This window comes from Pongo abelii, chromosome 16 (assembly GCF_028885655.2).
Source record: "Pongo abelii isolate AG06213 chromosome 16, NHGRI_mPonAbe1-v2.0_pri, whole genome shotgun sequence".
Classification (NCBI taxonomy): domain Eukaryota; kingdom Metazoa; phylum Chordata; class Mammalia; order Primates; family Hominidae; genus Pongo; species Pongo abelii.
The window spans coordinates 66,468,746-66,493,333 of NC_072001.2; the positions used below are offsets into that span (position 1 = coordinate 66,468,746).

General features: G+C 45.1%; 1 long non-coding RNA gene across 1 annotated transcript in view; it reads left to right on the forward strand.

Moving 5' to 3' along the window:
• The window catches only part of LOC103892538 (uncharacterized), a 49,872-nt gene extending 34,631 nt beyond the window's left edge, over positions 1 to 15,241 (forward strand). The window contains exons 5-7 of the long non-coding RNA XR_656738.3: positions 8,873 to 9,010; positions 9,841 to 10,077; positions 14,668 to 15,241. This is a non-coding gene — a long non-coding RNA (uncharacterized LOC103892538). The remainder of the gene's footprint in view (positions 1 to 8,872; positions 9,011 to 9,840; positions 10,078 to 14,667) is intronic.
• The last annotated feature ends 9,347 nt before the right edge of the window (positions 15,242 to 24,588 follow it).

Below are 24,588 nucleotides of genomic sequence, written 5' to 3' on the forward strand. Positions count from 1 at the left end.
AAATGGCTTGAAGCCAGACGTGGTAGCTCACACCTGTAATCCCAGCACTTTGGGAGGCCGAGATGGGCAAATCACTTGAGGTCAGGAGTTCGAGACCAGCCTGGCCAACATGGTGAAACCTCATCTTTACTAAAAATACAAAAGTTAGCTGGGCATGGTGGCAGGAGCCTGCAATCCCAGCTATTTAGGAGGCTGAGGCAGGAGAATCGCTTAAACCCAGGAGGGAGGCAGAGGTTGCAGTGAACCGAGATCGTGCTACTGCACTCCAGCCTCAGCAACAGAGTGAGACTCTGTCTCAATGAAAAAATTAAAGTTAAAATTAAATTAAATGGCTTGAGTTGACAGGATAGACCATTGTTCACACAACAGGATATCTGTTATTGCCAGAGCACCCCCCAGGGTACAATCTGTGTGTGCCTTGATGGTAATTTTCCCTAAAGGCAAACTAGGTATGAGGTCTCAGTTATTCCTGAATAGGACTAAGAGTCAGGAGGACACAGATGAACTTTCCTCCACCAAGGTCTTAATAATTATTTATTAAATAAGTAGATGGATGGAGGATGGATGGATGGAAGGATGGATGGATGATGGGTAGATGATCATTAGACGGATGGACTATCTCCTCAGGACCTCTGTTCGTTCTTCACTATCCTTTAATTTATGGTGGCTTACATCATTTCCTTATGTTTCCACCTTCTATGCTTTGCCTCACTCAGAGATGGATCTAAGACTGCACTAAAAAGTGGGTCCCGTCTGTCACAGACTATTCTCTCAGCTTGACTTTATACAATTCAAAGGATTCTGCTTCAAACCAGTTCTGTGTGATTAAAGGGCAACAATATTTCTGGCGCACACTTGTAGATTGTTTATACAAAAATAAAAAGGATAACTGAGACTATGGAAACTGGAAATCATTTGTCCTAATTATGGATAGTAATAGGAGAGCTTTGTGTTCACTAAACATGCCCGCCCGCTTGGCCCCCAGAGTTACTGAGTTCATCTCTGTTTTTATGTTTTGGCCTATTACCTGGCCCTCCAGGATAGTTAACTCATTTTCCATCACTCCTTTCTTGCACTTTCCATTCCCATTGAACTGAACCACTTGGTCTGATTTTCTTTTTGTTCTCAGTTATCAAGAGAGAGGTTCTATAATCTCAAACTATAATTGTGGATCTGACTATAACTTCTTGCAGTTCTATGAGTTTTTGCTTCATGTATTTTGAAGCTGTTTTGAGGTGTATAAGTCATTAAGATTATGTCATCTTGATGAATTGACCCCTTTATCATTATGAAATTATCTTCTTTATCTCTAGTAATATTCTTTGTTCTGAAATCTCTTTTGTCTGGTATTAATATAACCACGTTAGTTTGTTTTGACAAGTGTTAACATGACATATCTTTTCCCATCCTTTCACCTTTAACCTATTTATGTATTTATATTTAAACTGAGTTCTTTTCCTTCTTTTTTGTTTTGGAGATGGAGTTTCACTCTGCCACCCGGGCTGGAGTGCAGTGGCCTAATCTTGATTCACTGCAGCCTCCACCACCTGGGTTCAGACAGTTCTCCTGCCTTAGCCTCCCAGGTAGCTGGGACTACAGGTGTGCACCACCACACCCAACTACTGCTTTTTTTTTTTTTTTTTTTTTAGTAGAGACAGGGTTTCACCATGTTGGCCAGGCTGGTTTCAAACTCCTGACCTAAAGTGATCCACCCACCTTGGCCTCCCAAAGTGCTGGGATTACAGGCCTGAGCCACTGTGCCTGGCCTAAAGTGGGTTTCTTACACAGAGCACATAGCTGAGTCTTGCTTTTTCTTATCCAACATGGCAGTCCCTGCTTTAGTTTCAATATTGAGCCTGTTTACATTTATCATGATTATTCACATGGTTATTATAAACACTATAACATTTATCATGATTATAACACATGCTATGTGTTTTCTATTTCTCCCATCTATTTTTTACTCACATTTCCCTCTTGTTCTCGTTTTTTTTAAGTAATTGGGTATTTTTCATGACTCTATTTTTATCTTCTTTGTTGACTTATTAGCTATAACTCTTTGCTTGTTATTTTAGTGGTTGTGTTAGGATTTATAGTATGCACCTTTAACTTATTGCTTACCTTTAAGTGATTACTTAAAGGTAATCACTTACCTTTAAGTGATATCATATCACTTCATATATAAGAGTCTTACAACAAGGCCTGGCACGGTGGCTTACGCCTGTAATCCCAACACTTTGGGAGGCCAAGGCGGGTGTATCGCTCGAGCTCAGGAGTTCAAGACCAGCCTGGGTAATATGTAACCCCATCTTTACAAAAAATACAAAAATTAGCCAGGCGTGGTGGTGGCGCATGCCTCTAGTCTCAGCTACTCAGGAGGCTGAGTTAGAAGAATCACTTGAGCCTGGGAGGTTGAGGCTGCAGTGAGTGGTTATCACACCACTGCACTCCAGCCTGGGTGACAGTAAGACCCTGTCTCAAAAAAAAAAAAAAAAAGAAAAGAAACTTACTACAGTATATTTCTATTTCTCCCCTCCTGGCCTTTGTAGTATTGTTGTTACAGATGTACCTCTACATAATTATTAAATTATTTTTGCTTTAAACAGTCAATTATCTTTTTTTTTTTTTTTTTTTTTCTGAGACAGAGTCTTGCTCTGTCACCCAGGCTCCAGTGCAGTGGTGTGATTTTGGCTCACTGCAACCTCTGTCTCCTGGGTTCAAGTGATTCTCCTGCCTCAGCCTCCCGAGTATCTGGGATTACAGGCACCTGCCACTGCGCCTGGCTAATTTTTGTATTTTTAGTAGAGACGGGGTTTCACCATGTTGGCCAGGCTGGTCTTGACCTCCTGACCTCGTGATCCACCCGCCTCGGCCTCCCAAAGTGCTGAGATTACAGGTGTGAGCCACCATGCCCAGCAACAGTCAATTGTCTTTTAAAGAGACTTAGCTAAGAAGAAAAAAGTATTTAAATTGTCTATATAGTTGTCAGTTCTGGTGCTCTTTATCCTTTAGGTAGATCCATGTTTCCATCTGGTATCATTTTTCTTCTGTTTGTAAGACTTCCAATAACATTTATTGCAGAGTTAAGTCTGCTGGTGAGGAATTCTTTCAGCCTTTGTAGATCTGAAGAAGTATTTCACCTCTTTTTTGAAAGACACTTTCTTTGAGTGTGGAACTCTCATTTGACAGGGCTTTTTGTTTTGTTTTCTGTTTAGCACATTAAAGATGTCATTCCACTGTCTGCTAGCTTGCTCTGCTTTCATGAGAAATCTTCTGTCATCCTTACCTTCATTTCTCTGTATATAAATGTGTCTTTTTTCTCAACTGCTTTTGATTTTCTCTTTATCACTGATGTTTAGCAACTTAAGTATGATGTGCCTTGGGGTTGTTTTTTTTCATGTTTCTGTGCTTGGGTCTGTTAAGTTTCTCAGGTAGGCAAGTTTACAGTTTCCCTCAAACTTGGAACATTTTTGACTAATATTATTTTTGGCATACCAGCCCCATTTCAAGGACTCCATTCTCCAATTCCACTTACATTAGGCCTTGAAGTTATCCCACAGTTCACTGATGCTTTGTTATTCTCCTCTGCAAAGTATACTGTGTTATTAGTCCTATTGAGTGCATTTTTCATTTCAGACATTGTAGTTTTCATCTCTAATAGCTCAATTTAGGTTTATTTGATATCGTCCATGTCTTTCTGTCATGTTCAGTCTTTCCTCTAGCTTCTTGAAATATGGAATATGTAATAATAACTTTTACAATATGTTATATACAAATTCTATCATCCATGTTATTTCTGGGTCAGTTTAGACTAATTGACTTTTCTCATCATTCTAGGTTGTGTTTTCCTGCCTTTTTGCATGCCTGGTACTTTTTGTTCGAATGCCAAATATTGTCAGTTTTACCTTGTTGGATGTTGAATAGTATTGTATTCATACAAATATTCTTAAGCTTTGTTCTGGGATGCCATTAAGTTACTTGGAAAGAGTTTGATCATTTCAGGTCTTACTCTTAAACTTTGTTAGGCCAGGTCAGAGCTGCTTTTAATTTAGGGTTAATTTTCCCCCCTCCTACCAATGCAAGATACTCCTTGGTACTCTAATCAATGCTGCCTGAATTATGAGGTTTTCCACTCTGGCTGCTGGGAAGACGCATTATCTGAGGCTCTCTGTGAGTACCCTCTGAGTACCATTCCCTTAAATCCTTTTGGGTGGCTCTTTATGTGGTTATTGGGGCATCAGTTTCCAATTACTGCTATAACAAATACCACAAACTTAGTGACTTGAAACACCACAAGTGTATTATCCCCAAATCAAGGTGTCAGCAGGGCTACATTCCTTCTGGAGGCTCTAGGGAAGAATCTGTTCCCTGCCTTTTCCAGGTTTATAGAGGCTGCCTGTACTCCTTGGCTTGTGGCCCCTTCTTCTATTTCAAGGCCAGCAGCATAGCATCTTCAAATCAATCTCTCTCTCTCTCTTAGTCTCTCTGACCGCTGCTTCTGTCATGTCACATCTTACTCCCTCTTATGATTACATTGGGCCCAGCAGGATGATCCAAGGTAAATTTCCATCTCAGTCTCCTTAGCCTAATCACATGTGCAAAGTTCTTTTTGCCCTGTAAGAGATTCCAGAGATTAGACATAGACATCTGGGGTGGGAGGGATTATCCAGTCTGTAAAATGGTCCATTACATATGATTCTTGATAGTTACTACACCAATGTCATCTTAGTCTATGTAGCCAATCATGACACAAACTATTAGTATTTTTTTAAGTGATTTTGTTTGTTGTCTCAAACTGACCCGGTCTCAGAAGTCTGTAACAGCTTAACCTTCCAGAAAGCATGCTCAGCATGACAGATCTGGCACCATGGAATGCCTTTCTCTGGCAAACAATAGAGATGCCCAATGATGCTGATCTTCTGTGGTAGGAACAGTCAGAGAGAAACAGTAATTCTTTTAGGCCCATGCAACTTTTGAATGTTTATACAACTCAAGTTACTTAAGACAACCAATTTGGAGGGCAACTTGACAACATCTAACAAAGTTGAAGACATACATACCCTCTGACCCAAGAACTCTGCTCTAAACATTGACCTTAAAACTCTCACACATACACGAAGAGACTTGTACAAGAAAATCCATTACAACTTAGTTAGCAGTGGCACAGAATTGGAAACATTGAAAGGAGGATGGATAAACTGAGATATAATCATTGTCTGAGTTCTCCAAAAAACAGACTCTGAGACAAAGATACAAGTAGTTTATGTGGGACGTGGTCTCAAATGTTTGACAGCAAAATATGATACTAGGGAAGAAGCCAACAAGCCACAAGGTGTGTTCTTGTGGTAGACATAGATGTGCTGCCCAGATTCCACTTCAGGAAGCTGCAGGGGTTGGCATCAGCAGAGGGCCTCCAGCTGTCAGCTCCTCCAGGGCCTGCCTCAGCCATAGACAGCAGCCTCACCCAAGGTCATGCCCACTCCAGGACAGCCCACAGCCAGGGACTGAGCAAGGCGGAGGTATAAAGACCCAGCCATTTGGGTCTACCACGAGACACTCGAATGGGTGCTACTGTACTTGCTCCCCAGTTCCCTGCAGGTTGGCCAAGGCTTTATCAGGCCAGCATCACAGTTCTCCTCCTCCTTCTTCCCAGTCCTGCATTCCCCTGTTTCCTTTTGGAGGTGTTGATTCCTAATAAACATCTTACATCCCAAATTCCAGCTCAGTTTCTGCTTCTGGAAAACCTGGCCTGAGATGATTATCAAGCAAGTTACCACTGTGGGCAGTGAACTGCAGGTTAATCCTGCTGGGAAATTCTAGGAGGCAGTGTAGAGTGAGGCCTCAGAGTTATCCTCCCTAAGGAGCAAGGGAGCTGGGGTATTTATCTACCAACTTCCATCAGTCATTGGTGAGGGCTATTCCTGGGGGCTGTTAAATCCCAGGCTTTTGGGCCTGCTCCATGTAGCAACTGATCATGCTCCAACAGTCAAGAAAGCCCGTGGACAATGATGTGTGGGTGCTGGCAGTGGGAGCCAGAGAAATGCTGAGTGCTCAGAGGATATAGGCAGGCAAGACACCAACAGAGATTGCTACATTCACAGAAGGGAATATTAAACAGCAGTGATGATGAATTAGCTATTTGTATCAATATGGATGAATCTGTCTGTGGCCATACCACCCTGAACATGCCCAAACTTGTCAATATGAACGAATCTCACCAAAACAATATTGAGTGAAAAAAACAAGGTTCAGAAGAATCTAAACAGTATTATATAAATTGGAGAGAAATTTAAAACGTGCAAAACAAGAATATTTTTAAGAAAGATACTCACACATACATATATATAGCGAAAGTAGAAAAATATGATGAACAGTAAATTCAGGAGAGTCATAGTATCAACAAAGAGGGAGGGCTGGAATGGAATCAGGAATCAGGAGGAGGCCTTGACTACATCTTAAATGTTTTAAATTTTTTGCTGGGTAGAAGGTACACATATGACCATTATATTATATTCTAATTTTTTTGTATGCCCAAAATTTAAAAAAATAAAACATTGTAATAAACAGGCCAGACTCAGTGCCTCATACCTGTAATCCCAGCACTTTGGGAGGCCAAGGTGAGAGGATCACTTGAGCCCAGGAGTTCAAGACCAGCCTGGGCAACAGCGAGACCCCCATCTCTACAAAAAATTTAAAAAATTAGCCTGGCCTGGTGGCACATGCCTGTAGTCCCAGCTACTTGGGAGGCTGAGGAGGGAGGATCACTTGAGCCCAGGAGTTTGAGGCTGCAGTAAGTTATGATTGCACTACTTCACTCCAGCCTGGACAACAGAGTGAGAACTTAAAAATAATTATAATAAACGAAGTAAAATCTTATTTAAAAAATTCAAATGATCTGAAAGACATGAGGATTGGCCATTGTGGAAAAAAAAGACTTGTTTTGTTTTTAACTAAAAATAGCATTAAGGATATTTTTCAATGTAAAAACTCTTTCATGACAAGGGTATAAGAAAATGTAATAGGCGCTACCACTGGAGAGCCGAAATACTTTCAACCTCACACCTTTTTTTTTTTTTTTTTTTTTTAACTTTTATGTTAGGTTCAGGGGTACATGTGCGTGTTTGTTACATAGGTAAACTTGTGTCATGGGGGTTTGTTGTACAGGTTGTTTTGTCACTCAGGTACTAGGCCTCGGACCCAGTAGTTATTTTTTCTGATCCTCTCTTTCCTCCCATCCTCCACCCTCTGATAGGCCCCAGTGTGTGTTGGTCCCCTCTATGTGTCCATGTGTTCTTATCATTTAGCTCCCACTTATAAGTGAGAACACATGGTATTTGGTTTTCTGATTCTGTGTTCATTTGCTAAGGATAATGGTCTTCAGCTCCCTCCATGTTCTTGCAAAGGACATAATCTCATTCTTTTTATGGCTGCATAATATTCCATGGTGTATATGCACCACATTTTCTTTATCCAATCTGCCATTGATGGGCATTTAGGTTAATTCCATGTCTTTGCTATTGTCAACAGTGCTACAGTGAACATACATGTACATGTGTCTTTATGGTAGAATGACTTATATTCCTTTGGGTATATACCCAGTAATGGGATTGCTAGGTTGAATGGTAGTTCTGTTTTTAGCTCTTTGAGGAATCACCACACTGCTTTCCACAATGGTTGAACTAATTTACACTCCCACCAACAGTGTATAAGCATTTCCTGTTCTCCACAACCTCACCAGCTGTTATTTAACTTTTTAATAATAGCCATTCTGACTGGTGTGAGATGGTATCTTATTGTGGTTTTGATTTGCATTTCTCTAATGATCACACCTTTTTTATTGTTTGAATTGTTTTTAACATGAACAAGTACTGCTTTATTGAAAAATTAAAAGCACCTGTAATTCTATCAACCTAACACCACTATTTTCACTTTCATTAATTCATTTTCCAGACCTTGCTCACACGCATACACACTTTGCTAAGTTGCAATCATATCACACATGTATTTTATACTGTTTACACTTAATCATATATGATATGTACATAAAAGTTTCTTCATTTCTATATAGTCTAAATAATCATCTTTTCTTTTTTTTGAAACAAGGTTTCATTTTGTCACCCAGTCTGGAGTGCACTGGCACAATCTCTGCTCACTGCAGCCTCAATCTCCCAGGCTCAAGTGATCCTCCCACCTCAGCCTCCCAAGTAGGTGGGGCCACAAGCATGCACCACCATGCCTGGCTAATTTTTGTATTTTTTGTAGAGATGAGGTTTCATCATGTTGCCCAGTCCGGTCTCGAACTCCTGGGATCACATGATCCTCCTGCCTTGACCTCCCAAAATGTTAGGATTACAGGCGTGACCCACGATACCCAGCCTAAAGGATCATAATTTTAATGGTTACATAATGTTCTGTCTTGTCGATACATAGTAGTTCACCAACCGTTTCCTTATTTGAGATATTTATATTGCTTCTAAATTTCAGATATTGAAATAACTTTATGATAAATATACTTGTGGAAGTTTTTATGTTAAATATAGCCTTAGCAGAAACCCCAGGGGTGCAATTACTAAGTCAGAGGGTGTGTCTTTGCCCTGTAACACACAAAGCTTTCCCTTTGATGACGATTGTTTACTTAAAGCCCTGGAGCCTCCCAAATGCCTGGGAATCTTCATTTTAGACTTAACCTATTTTAGGCTTGGTTTTGTTTTACTGGATTCTCAGGAGAGCAAAGGAGACAGCTGGGAGCAGAAGGGCAAATTGCAGTTTCCCCAAAGAAATGTCTATTTTCCAAAGGGCATGGAGAATTTAAGAATAAAGCAGATCTGATTTCTAATTCTGACCTTGCTACTGGCAAATTGTGTGGACTCAGGAAAGTGACCGGCCCTCCCTAAGACTCAGTGTCCTTACCTCTGAAATGGAGCTGTCAATCACATCTGCCTCACAGGCTTGTTCTGAGGATGAAGTGAGAAAATGCCCACAAGGTGCTGGTTGCAGCAGCTGGTGAGTAGTAAGTACTCAGTGGATATGAGCTGGTCCTAAGTAAGGTCAGCAAAAACACTCTTCCCACAGACCCCGAGAAAGCAGAGTCCTGAATGAGGGGCTAGGGGAGTTGCCTTCCAGCTGATATTTCTCAATGGCTGTAATGCTGGTGAGAATTAAATAATTGGAGGAAGCAGGGGGAGAGAGAGAATGGAAAGAATCTTCTCTGGAACTACCAGCCTGTATTCTCTGCATTTCCATATCTAGCACGGAAATGAGAGAAAAACTGATGTTTATTGAGCAACTATGATGTCCCAGGTGCTTCACGTGCATTTTCTCCCCAGGCCTCCCTGCAGGGGTGAGGGAAGACTGCAAAGGTACAGGAATGGATGTTGAGGCTATCCAGGCATCTCGCGTCTGAATGCGCGAAATGCTAGCCCTGCATCTCCCAGCTGGAGAACTGCACTCAGTTTGTCTCCTCATCTGTAAGTTGGGGAATGATCATTGGGCTGGGAAGAAATCATTTTTATAAAGCGCCGGGCACATAGTAAGCACTGGCAGTAGCTATAATGAGCAGCTTGCCCCAGGTCACCCAGAAAGTGGCAGCACTGAGACTGGGGCTGGATCTCCTGCCTCCGGAGCTGGGTCTCCTGCCTCCGGAGCCCACATTTTTTCCACTGCATCACATTTACCTCCATACAAATGCCCATGGTCCGTGTGACACAAAATACTTGAGAAATACTTCTATGGTGATTCAAGAAAAGAATTATTCTGGGCCCTTTGTACTGTGTTTCAAGGGTTCTGTAATCAAAGAATTCATTCCTCCAGTCATTTCTGAAAGCTTCCCTTCTTTTTCAGGAGCTTAAAAAGGATGCAGTCCCAAAACATAGAAGGATTTACTCCAGATCCAAGCAGTGAGTCAGGAACAGAAAGCCTGATGCCCTCACCTGGAACTCTCCCTCCTCCCTGGATAAGGACCTTCCCCAGAATTGCAGGGCACCCACACAAGACCAAGCAAGTTCAGAGAAAAGTGAAACCTGACTTTAGAGCCTCTGGGATGTTCACTACACCTCATTGAACCTGTTTGGTTCACAGGTAAGGAAACCAAGGCCCAGTCGGTCACGTTGGTCACGACTGCTCCTGGCGTTAGTGTCTGAGACAAAATTACTAACCATCCTTGTGCTTCTGGTAAACAGTGTTTGAGGTTTAGTGTCAATGTGAGCAGTCGTATATGAGAACATCTCTGGCTGTGCAGCTAATTACCACCTTTCTAAAGTAATCTCTGCCTGAAATGTACTGTGGCTGGAGCAGTTCAATTTCAGCATTGAATATGAAGTGACCATGGGCTCCGCAGGCACACAGGGATCCAAATTAGGAGAAAGTTGTTCCACTTGTCAACATGGAAGGAAGCGTTGTGTATTTCTTCTTTGTGGTGCCAGATTTAGCACAGGGAGGCTTCTGCCAGATAATTCGTCTTTGCAGTCGTCCTTATAGGAGGGTCTTAGCCCACCATAGTAGGTTATTTTCAGCCCGGTGAAGCAAAGAGGGAACACTAGTAGCAGAAAACCAGGCTGAAGGAATTGTCTCTGCCCATGGTAGGTAACAAATGGGCTTTGTGGTTCTGAGCCTCAATTCTAGAAAATGGGTGCATTAATATTTACTGTATCTAGACCTAAAGCTTTAAATAAAATCTATAGACTGAAGCCTCCTAACAACCTAACACCACTATCTTCATTTTCATTAATTCATTTTCCAGACCTTGCTCACACGCATACACACTTTGCTAAGTTGCAATCATATCACACATGATATATATGAATCAAGTGTGATTCATATATACGACTGGATTCTAGATTCATACATACGACTGTCTACCAGACCCTGCTCTTGAGACCCAGCCCCCATATCACTGCTGCCGCTTTCTTGATCTGGGGCAAGTTATCAATCACAGCTACCACTGGGGTCTAGTATGTGTCAGGAGCTTTATAAACATGATTTCTTCCCAGCACAATCATCATTCCTTATTTTACAATAGTCAACATGCAAAAATGAAGCTTTCTATTTCCTGGCCCCCAAATCTGCTCCTCCCCTCATCTGCCTCTACTCTGTGACACCATTGGTTTGCATCCACCTGCTCAGGCCAAAGACCCAGGAGGCCTAACTCCTCTCCCCTCCTCTCCTGCTCCACACTTTTAATCCATCTGCAAGTCCTGCCAGCTTTACCTGCAAAACACATCCAGAACCTGACCCTTTCTCACCACATACACTATGTCCACATAACTCCACATACACTATGTCCACATAACACCACATACACTATGTCCACATAACTATGTCCACCACTTTATCAAAATAATATTTTTAAATGCATAAAATAAAAAACAGAGAATTATAAAGGAAACCAATCATATTAAAATCTATTTACCAAAATATTTTAAAGAATAGATTTATGAGATATTAATGTATGTGCTTTGTTATTACCACATTAAATAAAAAGATCTGGTGGCAAGTCTAATAACTATTATAATTCCAAAGTAGTGATAAGTATAAGCAATATTTCCAGAGAGCTGCAGGGACTGGATGTAATGTGATATAAAAACATCTGTGATTTCTAGTGGTGACAAAGTCCCAGGCACTGCTCATATTATTGTAGTTTGTTGCCTACATTTATCATTGAAAAGAGTGCTAAAACCTAGTTAGAGGCCGGGTGCAGTGGCTCATGCCTGTAATCCCAGCACTTTGGGAAGCTCAGGTGGGCGGATCACTTGAGGCCAGGAGTTCAAGACCAGCCTGGCCAACATGGCAAAACCCCGTTTCTACTAAAAATACAAAAATTAGCCAGGTGTGGTGAGGCACACCTATAATCCCAGCTACTCCGGAGGCTAAGGCATGAGAATCACTTGAACCCAGGTACGGGGCGGAGGTTACAACGAGCCAAGATCCTGCCACTGCACTCCGGCCTGGGTGACAGAGCCAAACTCACCCTAGTTAGAGGTTCATGAAAATAAAGACTCACACACACACACACACACACACACACACACCCCACTTAGAAGCACATAAACACACACACTCATACACCCACATACATATTCCTCCACTTAGAAGTACACAAACTCCCTACATTCTGGTTGAGAACACGTGACTGAGTGCACACCGCAGGCGTCCCTGGCCTGGGTGTTTGCAGCAGCCTTCCGATGCACCTCCAGGCGTCCAGTCTGGCCTCCTCCAGTCCATTCTCAGCTTGGCAGTCCCAATGACTCCCTCCCTGTGGATGTCATATTATATCACTGTCCTACTTCGAACCCTCCAACAATAGCCCATCACCATAAATAAATTCCAAAGTCCTCATCACAACCAATGAGGCCCCAGATCATCTGGAAACCGCCTTTGCAAAAATTATATCAGTGAGAAAAATTATAACAGTAAGCTAAGCTAACCCTCCCCCAATCTTGCCTTTCCCTTAATTATTCCTGGACTGTTGGGCTGAGCTAACTTTGGAAGACATTAAGGCTACAGTGTAAATAATAGTCCTTGTGCCAAACTCAACTGCTTTTGTAAAGCTAATGGGAGGCCATCAGGCTTGGGGGAGGAGAGAAGCCTGAATCCCGCTAAGGTGCAGATACAAACATTGTCAGCCATTATTCGGGAGGTTAGAAGATATGCAGTTTGCCCAATTAGTCCTGCAAATAACACCACTATTGTAGATTGGCCTTTTCAGATATCTTTCCAGGCTTTATCCATGTCTGACACCCATGGCTCCATCTGGACTGCCAACTCCACTCCTGTGGCCCCACCCAGAAGTGATTCAGCCCTTCAAAGGACAGCTTTGACCCCCACTGATTTCATTTCCACCCCAACAAATCAGCAGCAAGCACCTATTACCTGGCCTTCCCCCAAACTGCCTTTGAAAAACCCCTAACCTAGAAGCTTCAGATGATTTGAGTCCAGATTCCATCTCTCACATGGCGTGGTCAGGCTTGTGTCTATCAAACTGTTTCTGTACTACAATGCTGTGGTCTTTCTTTATGCAGTGAGCAGGAAGAACCCCTCAAGCAGTTACAGTCTGGACCTTGGCTACCTCCCCATCCTCATTTCCACCACCCTCCCCTCATTCATTTCATACCCTTCCGCCCAGCGCTGTTTCTCTCTCCAGTACCCACCTGACTCCTTCACTCCTTTGGGGCGTCTGTTCAAATGTCACCTGCTCAGAGATCCCCCCATCCCCATGTAAAACAGTCCCCCCTCCCAGTCACACTCTACACTCGGACCCTGCTTTCTGGTCCTACTGAGATGCATTTGTATGTTTCTGTGTCTTTGTATTACAGTGGGCAGCTAGTCAGGCATAAACAGGAGGAGAGAGCCACCCCCGCCTCGCCACCAGGAATGTCAGGCGAACATTAGGTGATGGTTGGGCAGTTGTTAACAGTTTCTCTTAAGGAATCATCCGTCACAGCCAGCTCCAGGGAAAGGTAGTCTCCCTATAGATAGGAAAAAACCTGAAACAAGTGATCAGTAGCTTCCTGATAAGATCAGGAATTGGGTGAGTGGGCTCACACATGTGCACTCAAAGGCAAAATGGTGGAGTTTCACTGGTATATGACCTTATAGGAACACTTGACTGGTAAGGGGAGAACATCTCAAGTGAGCATGCGTACAACTCTAGGAAACACACTGCGCGTGCTCACCTCCCAAGTGCTGGCAGGCCACTGTGCATGCCGACAGGCAACCCCAAGGGAAGAGTGAGGGGAGAAGGGACGCCAGATCCCGGAAGTATGCCAACGTATAAAACCCCAAGTCAAAAGCTCAAAGCTCACTTGTCTTTCAAGTCACCTGCTTAGCCCTCTTCCAAGTGTACTTTCCTTCCTTTCATTCCTGCTCTAAAGCTTTTTAATAAACTTTCACTCCTGCTCCAAAATTTGCCTCGGCCTCTCCTTCTGCCTTATGTCTCTCAGTCGAATTCTTCCTTCTGAGGGGGCAAGAATTGAGGTTGCTGCAGACCCGTACAGATTCGCCGCCAGTAACATTTCTTGTCTGTCTACCCCACAAGAACGTCAGGCCTTATCACTGCTACTGGGATAATGTAGAGGAACCTATCATGTAGAGGGACAGGGTACACATCTGTAGATTTAATAAGTGGAGAAATATGAGGTCCGAACTCATTGGCCATGAGAGTTCTGGCAAGGAAGAGGCCAGTCAGGACAGCTGCTGGAGGGCTGGACCATGAACAGGACCTCTGCCAGTTGGAGCGTGCCCTCTGCTTTAGTGCCTTGTTACATATACCCGGGTCTACTCATCACTCATGTTGCCATCAGACACTCCATCTCAGAGCCTGCAGTGAGTCCAGAAGAGAACAGGGCCCCAAGCAGAAGGAAGTCCTGTAGTCACTCAGCCCACCATCCCAGGAGGCATTGTACAAACTCTGCTGTCATCAACATGCCCCTGGGGGTCTTATACTCCCACCCTGGACTAAGACCTTCTCCTGATGCCTCACAGTGCTCTCCGTGAGAGGAGTGTTGAGAAACACATTTCTAGGGGGTTCTGCTGTCCCCTACAGACCAGCGCTCAGTCATTCCTCCTGGATCTAGCTCTGGTATGGCTTTGCAGGCTTCACTCACAGTCTCGCCCTGAATCTGGGCTCCACTGTCTCCCTGTCTGACACATCTGATCTCTCTGTTTCAGTAGAGCTCCAACTACTGTCTACTCCCTGCAACTGGCCTGCTGCCAACGCCCCAGATCTCTTGTGGAGCTGCCGGAAGAGACAGCCTGCCACAGAAGAAAGCAGCCCTCCTTTTTCATGGCCTCCCACATCTTGAAACAAACAAAAGCAAACAAAACAAAAGCTTGAGTCCCAGCCTGATTCACCAGGTTTGGTTCCCAATTGTTGAAATTCCCTTCCCAGGGCTCTCAGAACCAGGGTTGGCTGGAGGGGTGAAAGAGGCTGGCCCTGAGCCCAATAATAGGATACCAAGCGGGAGCTAAAAGCTGGGATCTGGGGTGAAGATGGGGTCTTCCAAGCTGGGAGGCAGACACCAGGCCAGAGCAACCAGCCTGCCCCAGCTCAGGCCTCTTAACCCATGCAGAGCAAGAGTATAAACAGAGGCCACGGACCACATGCCTCAGTATTTAAAGTTATAAATCAAGCTAACGTAACATGAAATCAAATATGTTCTATCCTCCTAGCTTGACAAATACTTTCATAACGAGATGGAATGCCAGGTTCAGATTTAGAATTTTCACACTCCTTAAAGTTCCAAGTCAAAATACAGCATTAGGGGAGGGCCCCCAACCTGGAGGTCTCCCCTCCTCCATTTTCTTTCACTCCCAGCTCTGTCTCACACACCACAAGGGATCTTGGGTGAATGCCCCTCGATACCCCAGCCCCCCACAAACAGCTGCCCTTTCCCCCCTTGGCCAAGGGTAAGCACAGCAGCAGGGCAGTCTGCCCTTGGCTGAAGAGATGGAAGGAGAGGCAACACGGGCCCTGAAAATGCATTTGGGGACTCTTGGGCAGGGAATTTGGGAGTTTCTGGAGCCTCAAGGATGGTCTAGTGGGACAGAGCCACTTGGCCCATGAGCTCCTTGACTCATGGGGAAGGGTAGGGCTAGAGGAGGGCCAGAGCAGGCCTTATGAACAGAAGAACCTAGAGTAACTGCCCTGTCCCCAGATCCTGTCACCGAGCGGGCATACTTGGGAGGGTATTGGAGAGTGGAACCCAAGGGAGCTTGCCCAAGGCACAAGGAAAAAAAAGTGTAAACCTTGTTAGAGAATGCTAAGGATAGCGGTTAAAGCCTCAGAGATTCTACTCATTTTTGGCTCTTTCTAAAAATCTTCCCCCAAAGGAAGATCTTGCTCTCATTGAGGATCTGAGAAAGAATTCTCTCCAAGTAGTTTCAAAACATTCTGATGGAAAAACTCTGGTGTGTTAGTCAAAAATAAATTTTGTTTATTTTTGCTTGATGGCTTCACCATTCACAAAATATTCTATCCATCCAATTTAAAAATAAGAGCAGGGTATTGAAAACTCTTTCAATAAACACAAAACAATGAAGCTTGAATTGTTGTTTTAACTTTGTTTTTGAATTATGATCAGCTTAAGGGAGAGATATCAGGGGAAATGGGAATAAAAAGATACAGTGATTCAAAAGTAAATGAAGTGGGGCCAGGTGCGGTGGCTCACATCTATAATCCCGGCACTTTGGGAAGCCGAGGTGGGAGGATCACTTGAGGCCAGGAGTTCAAGACCACCAGCCTGGCCAACATGGCGAAACCCTGTCTCTACTAAAAATACAAAAAGTAGCCACGCGTGGTAGCATGCGTTGTAGTCACAGCTACTCAGGAGGCTGAGGCAGGAGAATCGCTTGAACCTGGGAGGCAGAGGTTGCAGTGAGCTGAGGTTGTGCTGAGTGCCACTGCACTCCAGCCTGGGCGATAGAGTGAGATGCTGTCTCAAATAAATAAATAATCTCAGCAAACTAACACGGGAACAGAAAGCCAAACACCGCATGTTCTCACTTGTAAGTGGGAGCTAAACAATAAGAACACATGGACACATGGTGGGGAACAACACACACTGGGGCCTGTGCGGTGGGGGCAGGGAGAGGGAGAGCATCAGGATAAATAGCTAATGCATTCAGGGCTTAATACATAGGTGACGGGTTGATAGGTGCAGCAAACTACCATGGCACATATTTACCCATGTAAGAAACCTGTACATTCTGCACATGTATCCCAGAACTTAAATTTAAAAGAGTTTTTTGGAAAAAAAAAGAATACTACACAGATGAATATTCTCACATTGGTGCCTTTTAAGACACAGTTGCTACAGATTTTAAGACCATGATGTATTTTTACAACCATAGGACCAACAGCGATATCATCTCCAGCTACTTGCCCTGTGAGTTGTATGAACTTGTTCTGTCATAGACTCCCAGTCTCTCAACCCTTCCTAGCACTGTCTGGGCATGAACTTCTAGCCTGAGATCAGGGAGGGGGTCCATCTTATTTGCTGGTTGCATAAAAGCATTAAGCCAGTGGTAAGAATCACGCATCTGAATCACCAGGACTCTTTTTGGTCCCTGTATCAATCTGTTGACCATAATAACTAATTTTCAGATAGGACCAGAACCTCTTAAAATGTGGCATCCATATTGTCTCTCATGGTCCTTTCTATAGCCCTATAGTGAAGGCCAGGTGCCCATCCCTAGGTATAGAGAAGGAAACAAGGAACAGAAAGGTGGAGCTTCTTCCCTGGGGTTTGAGAGCAAGTTCGCTGCTGGGTAAGAGTCAGGATAAGAACCAAGAAGAAACCAGGTCCCTGCCTCCTGGTGCTCTGTGCTTTCCACTTGGCCTGCCTCTCGTCTGCCCGCTGCATCTGTTGTCACTGGAGAAGAGCAGGGTGTCCAGGCTCCTAAGCATCTCCTGACTCAGGCCTTGATGCACACAGTGACCAAGCGGGGAGTCATTCTGGGCCCTTCTGATGAGAGGGCGTGGGTGGAACCAGCTGCATGTGGCAGGGGAGGACCCAAGAGGTGACTCTGGGAGGACCCGTTTCTGAGAAGCAGAGGAAAAACAGGGCCCAATGGTGCCTTGAAATTAAACACATGGCATCCAGGTGGGCCAAATATGGAAACAAAATAACAGCCATACTCTGGGAAATCACCATCCTGGCCACATCTGAGGACACCGGTCCAGATTAAAAGGGAGAGAGGGAGGGAAAAGGGGCAAGCCAAAGAGGCTGAGCTACTGCCAGGTTTGCCCCTGAGGAGAGACGCCAGGGCTACTGTTCTAAGCTGCAGCTGTGACTGCTGGACGAGCCACAGGAAACTGTCATGGGGATGGCTGTAAGAGGCAGAGCTGAATAAACGCATGCTGGATGACAGAGTGACTGCATGGACGGGCAGGTGGATGACTGGAAGGAATGGGACAAAATGAAGGGAACCAGTGCTCAGTCATCCTTGTTTCCACAGGCAGACGGTTCTGGTTGCATTTGCCTCTCTGTATTTCTGGAACTGTTTTTCGATTCAGAATGTTGGATTCTGGCTTTAACCAAATTTATTATTATTTGTATTTAACTGAAGTGGGCATGTAATGACAGCAGCCAAACTCCAGTGAAGAAACTCCCTCAATGGAAGACACCAAAGCGGGGAATACACTTGACCCCTCATCTCCTCTCTTACCACCTTCCCACCCACCACCAGCCCAGAAAGAGCACCCATTTCTGCCCTAGAGGAACTCTGAGGTCACCTTTGCAGAAATGTTGTCACTGGCCAGGTCACACCTGACCTTGCTGCTAACATTGGAATGGAGACCCACTATCCAAAAACCACATCTAAACCTATCCTTGTTTTTATCCAGTCCCTGACAAGAATTTACAAAAATACCGACTTGTGACTTGACTGCGAGGGGCCTTTGTTGTTTAATTTTAAGAGTACTTCTGTCCATGCAGCAGAGAAAATGGAGCACTCATCTTAGAAGCAGAAAACCTGGGCTCTGTTCTCAAGTGAGATATTTTATCACTTTGGATCTGAGTTTCCTTATTTGCAAAATGATTTGATGCTGTACCTCTCACAGGATGTTGTAGAAATCAAGTTGCAAATTAGATGATGCATCTGAGCATTCTTTACAAAGATAAGCCACTCGTGATAATATTCATCAAGTATCTGCTTGGTGCCAGGTGCAGTTCTAAGAGCTTTACATGAATTGGCTCATTTGATCTTCACAACACCATGAAGTGGGCACTGGTATTACCCACACCCTCAATGAGGAGACAAAGATGCTCGCCCAAGACCACTCAGCCAGGTAGGGGAAGCCCTGAGAAATGCAGCCAGGTAGTCTGGTTGCAGAGCCTGCGCTGTGAGAATGACACACTCTTCTGGGTGTCAAAGCCATCGTTAGAGTCTGACCATAACTTCATCAAGCCTGTCCGTGTTGGAGGGGATGGTTGGGTGGTATTGGCATTGACATTCCAACCAAAGGCTGATTCTAACATGTGTACAAGGACCACCATTATTGCACATATGTGTCTGAAACCATTGGTAGAAATGTTTCTGTGGATTAGTGGCCCATGAAATTGTCACAGAAAAGGAAACGGAAGCTCAAGGAGGTTAACAGCCTTAGACCAAGGTCACCAAGCCAGGAAGCAGCATGAGTGGGATTTGAACCCAAGTCCCCAGAACCCACAAATCTGCTTTATGCCAGGTCACCTCGTGTACATCCTGTTTAGATGCTGAGCCCAGACAGCCCGGACAATGGGACAAAGTGAGGGAGCACATTGTTCTCCTGCCAATGGGGGTTCTACATGAATAATAAGCAATAGTACAAAGACACAGGCATGGCCAGGCAAAGGGATCATTTTGGAGTATGGGATACTCTCTGGGAAAGAAGACATGAACAGGACACAACAGTGGGGCCTGGGATAGGGCTGTGCAGTGATCATAGGGCAGCTCGGGACACCAGAGGCAAATGCACAGACTCCACAATCTTCCCTCGGGCCATCCTGGTGATGAACATGCCTTCCCCACCCACAGCCCTGCCAAGTGGCTCTTCTTCCCAGGGGACCTCATCCCTGGTACACATCACCTATGTGGTTCTTCAGTGGGGGCTTGGTCTCTGAGCTCACCTTGGCATGTCTGGAAGTCCCATACCCTATGCTTTGGAAGGCTAGAAACATACTTCTCTTTAAATGGGCGAGCCCCTCCCCACACCATCATGCTGTTCAAAAATAAGAGGGGACAAAAACAGCAAGTTGGACTCTCAAACCCCTGTGCTTTTCATCCTGGGCCAGAAAACCATGGGGATGATTTCCAAAGCTCTTTCATGTGCCCAAATAGGGTGCCACCTCACACTATCCAAAGACATTCTTCAATATAGCCCCAGACAGGAGCTCAGAGCATTTTGAGCAACTTGGGAGCTCAACTGAGTCACAGCTTTGACTTTTTTTAGGTCAAGACTATTCATCTAAATAAGGCACAAGAGAAGCTGGTGTTTTAAGCCCTTGTAACAAGATGAAAATAGCTCCCCCGCCTTCCTCCTCTCCACTCTTCCACCTTCAACACCTAACTTACAGAAGTCACCAGTCTGTGGCCAAGGATCGTAATTCAGACTGTGGTTAAGGGAATACCCGCCAGGGAGGCTCCTCTGTTAGCTTTGGACCAACAAGTGAGGCCAGGCTTCTGGCCACTGGCCTCTGGCTTGGTCCTGGAGACCCCAAGTCTCTGAGATGTGAGAGATGACACATGCAGGGCTCTGATCACCGGCCATGTGAAGGCACCTGCTGACCAAACAGAGTGGCCATAAGCTGTGGCCTTGGAGAAGCTGCACATCTGGCTGATGGGCAATCGTACCTGCCTTTCCAGAGCATGTCCCCAGTAGGGATTCACACAGAGTCACTGCTAAGGTGAGGTTCAAGGGCAAGCACCCCGCACAGAAGAACAAACTGGAGACGAGAGTGAGGCCCCTGGTCAAGTTCCACTAAACTGGGCCCTGGGAGGACACACCACGTGTGTCTTGTTCACTGTTCTTCCTAACATCTAACATGGTGCCCAGCTCATAGTAGGCTTCCAGTGGAAAAAGTTTCTCTTCTGGTGGCTACAGAATCTGTATGCTGTCTTGGAAATGTCAAATGTTTCAGTCCCAGTTCTGTTGAGTAACTTTAGTCCACAGTTTCTTTATCTATAAAATGGGTATAAGTCCCCCCCACCTGCCTTCCTCCCAAAGTTATAGCAATGAATACAGGAAATACTTTGAAAACTGAAAGCCTCTGGTAAACTTAAGGAATCCTAACTCTTGCTGATGGGGGGTGCTCTTCCTCTCAGCTCTTACGGTGCCCCAGTTTTAAAGCAGTTAGAACCTTGCAAGTACATAGGTGCGAATTATTTCTCTTGATCATTAAAGACAGAGTTGGGCGTGGTGGCTCACACCTGTAATCCCAGCACTTTGGGAGGCTGAGGCAGGCGGATCACCTGAGATCAGGAGTTCAAGACCCAGCCTGGCCAACATGGTGAAACCCTGTCTTTACTAAAAATAGAAAAAAAATAGCCTGGCATGGTGGTGCATACCAGTAATCCCAGCTACTCCCAGCTACTGAGGCAATTGTTGAACCTGGGAGGCGGAGTTGCAGTGAGCCGAGATCACACCACTGCATTCCAGCCTGGGCGACAGAGCGAGACTCTGTCTCAGAAAAAGAAAAAAAAAAAACACTGGCCAGGTGCGGTGGCTCACGCCTGTAATCCCAGCATTTTGGGAGGCCGAGGCGGGCAGATCATGAGGTCAGGAGATCGAGACCATCCTGGCTAACACGGTGAAACCCCGTCTCTACTAAAAAATAGAAAAAATTAGCTGGGCATGGTGGTGGGCGCCTGTAGTCCCAGCTACTCAAGAGGCTGAGGCAGGAGAATGGCGTAAACCCAGGAGGTGGAGCTTACAGTGAGCCTAGTGCCACTGCACTCTGGCCTGGGCAATAGAGCAAGACTCTGTCTCAAAAAAAAAAAAAAAGATGGCCAGGCGTGGTGGCTCATGCCTGTAATCCCAGCACTTTGGGAGGCTGAGGTGGGTGGATCACTTGAGGTCAGGAGTTCGAAACCAGCCTGGCCAACATGGTGAAACCCCATCTCTACTAAAGAAACAAAAAAACTAGCCGGGCGTGGTGGCAGATGCCTGTAATCCCAGCTACTCAGGAGGCTGAGGCAGGAGAACTGCTTGAACCCGAGAGGTGGAGGTTGCAGTGAGCCAAGATCGGGCCATTGCACTCCAGCCTGGGGGCAGCAAGAGCGAAACTCTGTCTCAAAAAAAAAAAAAAGAAACATAAGATCTTGACATTGAACAGACTTTCATATCTGCTCTTGGTTATGGCACTGAAATGTGGTCCCCCCTGTGAGGGTCCTCTTGGGCCAACATTCGCTGAAGGGACATTAACTATCATGTTTAAGTGGCTAACTGTGATCTCAATATTCACATCTCAGCAGTTAACAGTGAAGAAGCGGAAATTCTTCACCTCTCCTATGCACATTAAAATAGAACTGACCGGTGTAGTATCCTTTTTAAAAATAAACTGATCTTTAAAGAAAGATTTCTTACCCTTGAAAAGATTCAAAGGAAAGTGCCACGGCCATTAAAGGCATTTCAGAAAGGAGAGTTCCCAAAGGCTTGGAGCATTGATTTTCAACCCTCTACACATTAGGATCATCTGCTGAGATCTGAAACATCCCCACGCTCTGTCCCCACCTTTGAGTCTTTTGTATGATAATGAAGGGCCTGGCAAATTGGTGAATACAAACATTTGCTACTATTCAGTGCGTGCCTCTCCCGTGGGCAGGCACTAGGACAGGTGTTTGATCAACAGAATTTCATTTGTTCCTTTCTTAAGTGCTATGAGGTTAGTATTATTCCCGTTTTACAGATGGAGAAACTGAAGCCCACAGACACTAGGTAACTTATCCAAGATCACCCGCAGACTCCTGCGTTTCTCCAGCAGCAAGGATGAAGAGGCAAAGAGAGGTAGGCTTGGGACCAACCAACAGAACAACAGGAAGACCATGCTTTTGTGAACTGTTGCTTTCCTCCTTCCCACCTCAGGGTGTGTAACCGGCTGGAGCCACCTATAAGGTTACCATCCAGAACTGCTGAACCATGGTGCTAGGTCTGACTGCACCCGAATCCAATCAGAGCAATGAAATGAATCCACTGTGTGTGTGTTGTAGGGAGAGGGTGGAAAATTAAAATGACGACAAGGCAGTTAAATGGGTAGTTTTGAGCAATCACATGGGAACTTAGCTCAGCAAACCATGGCTGCCCTTTTCACCCTGGGAGACTCCACTGATTCCATCGGTGGGTCTGAACCTTGGCACATTGGAATCACCTGCCAAAGTACTTTAAGATACTGATATCCAGTGGTCCTACCTCCCAGAGATTCTGACTGAATTAGGCAGGTGGGGTCAGGGGCTTGGGGGCTTTTCAAATCTTACTAGTTGATTCTAACATGCAGAGGGTTGAAAAATCACTGTGCCAAGCCTTTGGGGGAGCTCTTCTTGTGGAAATACCTTCAATGTCTGTGGCACTTTCCTTTGAAGCTTTTCAATGGTAAGAAATCTTCCTTTAAAGATCAGTGGGATTTTTGAAGAGCAGCTAAAAGTTATTCAGAACTGAATCTGCTGATTAAAAGTGAGCCATCCTTCTTTGTCCAAAACAAAGTGAGATGCCTGAAGACGTGTGTCTGGGTTCCTTGTGGGGGTCTGAGGTGGTTTCAATGGCAATAATTCACTAAGCGTCTGCTACACACCAGAAGCTCTCTGGAGCTCACGGCTTGTTCTAGGGATCAGTGGGGACCAGGATCCAGGCCTCCTTGAATTTCGGGCCACTGGGGCTTCCTCAGGTTGGTGTCCATTTGAGAAACTTCGCCTGTGTCTCTATCTCCATGTGGAGTCGTGGCCTCAGGACCTTTGCTTCTGAGGCAAAAATGCTCTGGGACCAGCCTCTCACCAGGCTGCATTTGATCCCAAGATGCAGCCTGGGGTTGAGGGTGAGTAACTGCCCTGTTCCCTCCTTTGTGCCCACAGGTCCTGCTCAGCTTGCTTTATATCTTGATGGAGCAGTCCCAGAAGCAGGTTAGAAAAAGAATCAAGTGTGAGAGAGGAACAAAGCTCTGAGACAAAGAGAAAGGGAGCCCATGACCCAGCAGCCTTTTGTGGGAAGACTGTGCCCTCACCACTAACTACATGATGTAGCCTTAGCAAGAGTCTGAGCAGCTCTAGACCTCAGTTTCCCCAACTGTAAATAAGGGAGATTAAAATGAGGTGGGCGCGGTGGCCTGTAATCCCAGCACTTTGGGAGTCTGAGGTGGGAGGATGGCTTGAGCTCAGGAGTTCAATAACAGCCTGGGCAATAGAGAGAGACCCCATCTCTACCAAAAATTTAAAAATTAGCCAAGCGTGGTGGCACATGCTTGTGGTCCCAGCTACTCAAGGGGCCGAAGTTGGAAGATTGCTTGGGGCCAGGAGGTCGAGGCTGCAGTGAACTGCAATCACACCACTGCACTCCAGCCTGGGTAACAGAGTGAGACCCTGTCTCAAAATAAAATGGATGAGCTTCAAGGTCCTTCTCAGCTTTACAATGCTGTGATTGTGAGATGCTATAGACCTGAATTTTAAAAATCAAGACTAGATGTTAAGATACATGTATTACAACTCCGGCTTCTGCTACCCAGGGGGAACAGCAATGGGTGGGCACAAAAAGTGGCACAAAAACATTAAGCATGAAAGTCAGAGATGAATCTTGATGGCCCGTGTTTTGTTCTAGATGTGCCCACGTGAGACCTTCCCAGAAAAGGCTGAGGACATTTCCATGATGCCAGAGTGAAAGAAATGTCTTTCTTTGATGCCTTTTATGTAATTATCGTCATGTCTGTGGTAGTGGTTGTGGACGTAAGAGGAAATCATTCTGGGTGGGGAGGCCTTTTGCAGGTACCACCTAGCAGCTCGATTGTTTCAGGTACAGACAAGACTTGCTCATTAATCCTCATGCTTCTGAGGAGGCCTCACCACCAGAGGAGGTGGTGGGGCTGATAATGTGGGCCTCATGAAACAGTGTAGCTTCATGCTGAGAGTGGA